Genomic DNA, 5,748 nt, shown 5'->3' on the forward strand with positions numbered 1-5,748 from the left:
AAACCACTTAGGTGCTTTGTTGATATTCTCAGGATGAGTGATTTGTTGTAAGACTAGACTACCTATAACAGTATTTGAAAACAGTGCTCTATGAAGTTGGACTGGATGATCACTGATTTCAGCTCTTATATTCTACATAATGAAGAGAAGGTTGTTAGTGTTGTCACCAAATTTCTGACAACATGTCACTGGGTATGAGAATATGATCTATATCATTGCTGTTAGACATAGAAACCTGGGTGGATCCATGGTTGAGTGCAGTGTGGCTCTGCCTATGATCCTCCAGGAACAGTTGACTGACAGAAGCATTCATGCCAGTTTCAAGGTTGAGCTGGTAATGGTTGCTCCTGACAGAATGAAACAAAAACATTGTGTTTTTTTTTTTTTTTTTTTTTTTTTTTTTCTGACTTGAACATGAATTTGGTTCCTTTAAGATGTTGCTGCTGGGACTTCTGGTTAAAGGCTGCATGCTGAACATATTCATTACATACCAGCCTCTTCCAAAATCTCACTGAAACCATGATAAAGGTTTAAAAATAAAATAAGAAAAAAACATAAATCTATAAATACAAAGAGATAGGAAAGGATACAAAAGCAAGTAAATGCTGGTAGCTAGAAAGGAGATAGACAGATGGATCTAATAGACTTGAGAAAGATAAAGCCTTAAGCTAGTAGCAGAGTAAACTGAGAAGTAACCTGATTCGCCCCATGGGCATCATAGATGCTGGAGATGGAGGGGTGAATGTGGAGCTTCACTCAGAAGGATTTTTGAAATATGTTTTGAAAGAAGTTAGACTTCTCTGACGAATTAAAAGGTCTCAGGACTAGAAAATATGGACGATGGTATTGTACCACAAGCAGGTGGATTATGTGGATTAATTGGAAGTTTCCATACATAATATTTTCCCATTAGATTCTTAGAACACTGGCACTTAAACTTATACCTTCGAGGGAGAACACTGGAAGAAACTTCTCTGGGGAATTTGAGCAAACTAAGAGAATATACCATAGGTTCTGACATTGGAGATTTTTCCAATAGAAGGCAGTGCCAGGTCCTACAGTGAAGCCTTTGAAGAGCTCTGTCAATGAACTCAGAGCTTCCCAGTGCCTATTGATTTCCCTTATCTTAAATCTTAGCATATATCCAAGGATAATTGGGTGGTTGGAAAAAGTATCTAACATGAAATACAAAAGTCAAAAACAAATGAACAGAAGAGCTATTTAGAAGGAGAAATTACACTTAAAAAAGGAACCATAAGAGGAAACAGAGCCCATCAATCTTTTTATTTATTTATTTATTTTTTGAGAGGTTTTTCGCTACAGGGCGCGTGTGCTCACCAGACAGACAGACAGAGACATAGAGACAGAAAGCGAGAAATCACCCCCCAGGGGGGATGGTCATGCCGCAATCCCTTCTCCTCCATTCTCCTCTCAGGATCTTGGGCACGCACGCACATGCGCCCTGCGTGAGTTTTAAGCCACTGGGTCTGGGACGCGAACCACGGTCAACTATGTGGGAGTCCAGCGACATAGCCATTACGCTAACTGCTGGTCCCCAGAGCCCATCAATCTTTTGAGAGCTAAGAAAAGACATTGAATCCTTGTAAAAAGGATAGGAGTCAGTAAAAAAGGATCAATTAGAGAACAAAAGATAGCATTAAGAATTTAAAAAGTCTGTTATTTGGCTCATGCTGGTAGACTCTGTTACTCAGTTTTTGAGTTCTTTTCCACGCCCACCCTAAAAGCAAGGCACAGTGACATACACCTGTAATCCCAATTACTTGGAAGCTAAGACAGAAGGTTCACAAGAGGATGAGACCTGGGAAAAATGTTATTAAAAACTGGAAAGCCCGGGACCAGCAGGTGGAGTGGTGGTTAAGGCGCTGGACATTCCCACATGGCCAACCACAGTTAGAGTCCTGGAACTGGTGGTTTGCTTTCTCACTCCTACCCTCCCCAGCCCCCGTGTGTCTCTCTCTGGGTCAAATTTAAATAAATGAATGAATAAACAAAATGAAATAAAATAATTCTTTTAAAAAAACCTGGAAAGCCCAATGGAAGGCTTAGAATGTAAAGTTAAAGAAATAATCAAGTATGATGGTATTTCAAAAAGTTCATGGAAAAACAAAATCAAAGTATGAGTTTATTTTGGTGCAAAAGTTTTTGAAATCCATGTATAGCTATTTCATAATATACGTTTTCTATAAGCTTTTGAAGATTCCCTAATAGAGTAAAAGAACATGAAAATGAAGAGTGGAAGGTTTAAAAAAAAGAGAGAGAGAGAGAGGGAGAGAGAGAGAGAGAGAGAAAAGAAAAGGACTAGTGCAGGAGATCCAAATTTGAATAAGAAGAGTTCTAATAGCACAGAGGAGAGGAAAGGGAAGGGAAGAAATAATTTTAAAAATAATGTAAGAAAATGCCCACTCCCCCCCCCCAAATTGAAGAGTATGTTTTCCTCTTGAAAGGACTTGCCAAGTACCCAGTGCACCAAACAACTGATATTAAGGCACACCACAGTGAAATTTTAGGACATTGATGGAAACTTAGAGGTCAAAAAACAGGTTTCATATATAACCTCTAGAATCAGAATGGTATCAGACTTAGCCCTGAAAGGTAGACAACAGTAAAGTAATACCTTCAAAATATGAAAGTAAATGATTTCAACTAAGAATTCAATATTTACCTAAACTCGTATAGCCATTGTAGAAAACAATATGAAAGTTCCTGAAAAACCTACACATAGAACTACCCATATGACCCTATAATTCCAGTTCTGGGTATTTACTCAAATGATAGAAAAATATTCAGTCAGAAAAACACTTGCATAGCCATGTTTATTGCAGCATTATTCACCATTGCTAGGACATGGGATCAACCCAAATGCCTAAGAACAGATGACTGAATTGAAAAAATGCAGTATATTTATACTATAGAATACTACTCAACATAAAAAACGATGAGACTTTGGCTTTTGTTACAAAGTGATTGAATATGGAAGATTTAATGCTAAGCAAAACAAGCCAAACTATGAAAGAGAAACATTGTATATCCCTGCTCAAGAAACCAAATGTCTGCACTCCATGGCAGAAACTGCAAGATGGGAAGGTGCAACAGCAGGGAGGTCAACTGTAGATACCAGAGACACTATAAGAGGAGATGGGGAACATGGGTGAGAGTGAGGGGATCAGGAAGAAAGGAAGCATTTAATAGACACAGGAGTGAAAAGTTATCTGTTGATGATAATGTATATGGTAATATATTTGATTGATTGATATGCACTGCATTCATACTGGGAAATACCACCTTGTACAATGTAAAGATGTATAGTGATTAAATGTACATTTAAAAAGTGTGAAAAAAACTTCTAAACTCTAAAATAAATGTAAAGTAGAGTAAATACATCTTTAGAAATATAATGTCTCAAAAAATTAGCTCCTAAGCACGCTCTCAGGAAACTACCAGAGGAAAGGCTCCACCAAAATGAAAGACTAACCAAGGAATGAGAGAGAGACATAGGGTAGAAAAAAATATCTACTACTGGAAAGTGGTAAGAAGACTCCTCAATGTGGTGGTGAAAGTTGATCCCAGGGCGACAGCTGTTCACTAGGCATGGAGGCAGCCAGTAACCAGTCTAGATTGGAGCAGGACTGAGGGCTCCCAAGAGATTTCCTTAATAATATGTGACTGAAACACAACCCAAAGTATCTGATCATCTTAAGAAAAGGTTGATATAAATTAGAGGTTAGTTTGGGGATTATTATAACCATTTAGAAAAGCAAACAAACACAATAAAAGATGATTATTCATTGTAGGGGAAACAAAAAGTGATGCAGGAAAGGAATAAAAGCATAAAATTTGCATTATCATTAGAATGTGAACAATAAATACTGATCTTACTAAAATTCAGTATAAATATATTAGAATAATGAGAAGATAGGTATTGTATGTGAACATGAAGAGTGGTGAGATAAAAAGACAATTTTCTTTTGAGATAATGCTTAAAACTGAAGAAAAATAAAAGATTACCTATATAAGTGTGTTATGTAGAAACATGAAAAAAAAATACTAGAAGAATTAGCTTAAAGAGTTAAAAAGTGGAGCCAGCATTTGGCGTGGTGGTTAAAGCCCTGAACTCCCACATGGCTGACTGCAGTTTAAGTCTTGGACCTAATGGCGTGAAAAATCACACAGGGCACATGAATGTTCATGCCCAAAATTCTGAGAGGAGAATGGAGGAGAAGGGATTGTAGAATGGCCATCTCCTCGTGGTGGGGTGGTTTCTCACTTTCCTTCTGTCTCTCTCTCTGTTAGCACACATGCGCGTTGCGAAAAAAAAAAAAAAAAAAAAAAAAAATTTCTGGTGAGGTTTTTGTTATAGGGTGCATGTACTCACCAGAAAAACAGAGAGAGATAGAGACACAGAAAGTGAGAAATCACCCCTTAGGGGGATGGCCACACCACAATCCCTTCTCCTCCATTCTCCTCTTGGGATCTTGGGCATGCACACACACGCACCTGGCATGAGTTTAAGCCACTGGGTCCGGGACTCGAACTGCGGTTGACTACATGGGAGTCCAGCGACATAGCCAGTAATCACACGTCTTGGTATTTACCCAAAAGATAGGAAAACACTTAATCAGAAAGACATCTGCACATCCATGTTTATTGCAGCATTATTGACAACTGCTAAAACATGGAACCAACCTAAATACTCAAAAACTGATGACTTGGGAAAAACTATGGCACATATATACTATGCAATATTATACAGCTATAGTAAACAATGATATCCTATTGTTCAACTCAAAATAATTGAATATAGAAGACTTAATATTGAGGAAAGTGAGCCAGAATTTAAAAGATACACATTGTATATCCCCACTTAATTTGTACTGAGTCCTATAGTAGCGGCTGAGAGACTTGAAAATGTGATAGTGGAGAGGATGGGTTTAAATGTTAGAGACTATAAGAGGGGAGAGTGAATGGTAGAGAGTGGGTGGTGGAGGGTAGGTATGAGGTACAACCTGAGAAAATATTTGACAGACAGAAAACTATAAAGTTCACTGTTGAATTAAATAAATAAATAAATAAATAAATAAATAAATAACTGACTGACTGACTGACTGACTGAACCAAAATGTAATCATCTAGGCTAAATACCACAATAATCAAATTGAAACTTTAAGGAAGCAGATGGATCCCAAAACAGACCATTTTTTTCCCTGAAAATAAGACATTCCAGTCTATCTCAGTCAGTGTAACAAGGAAATTCTCTTTGCCTTAATCCTTACAGGAAAAATAAAAAGTTTGTGGAAAATAAAATTAAAGTGTGAGTTTATTTTGGTACAAAAAAAGATTAAAATTCATGCATAGTTTTTCATAGTATGCATTTTCCATGGATTTTTTGAAGACTACTCATAAATGTTTGAGGATTCATTTGATTACTGTACCCTGATAGAGCCTGACTGATGTACTACTGAGAAACACTGTGGCTTCCCTATTGTATTTCTGTACTTGGTTCAAGGCTTTGGAGCCAAAAATTTGTTTTCCAACCTCTAAATTTAATAGTTCTCGAGCCTATAAATGCTTGGGCCATAGGAGATTTATTTTATTTGAGCACTGACACATAATAGACACAGTTTCACAGTTTATTGTTATTTTTTAAGTTGAATAATTGGACAAAAATAGAAATTCTCAGTTATACTATACTGTTATGATGAACACAATTGACTGTTTTTTTTTTTTTTT

General features: G+C 37.0%; 1 protein-coding gene across 2 annotated transcripts in view; it reads right to left on the reverse strand.

Annotated features, from left to right (window-relative positions):
- Window positions 1-5,748, reverse strand: part of ANKFN1 (ankyrin repeat and fibronectin type III domain containing 1) — a 368,177-nt gene that overhangs the window by 74,195 nt on the left and 288,234 nt on the right. The gene's annotated exons all lie outside the window — the stretch shown is intronic.

Source organism: Tupaia chinensis, unplaced genomic scaffold, assembly GCF_000334495.1.
Source record: "Tupaia chinensis unplaced genomic scaffold, TupChi_1.0 Scaffold000416_1, whole genome shotgun sequence".
NCBI lineage: Eukaryota > Metazoa > Chordata > Mammalia > Scandentia > Tupaiidae > Tupaia > Tupaia belangeri.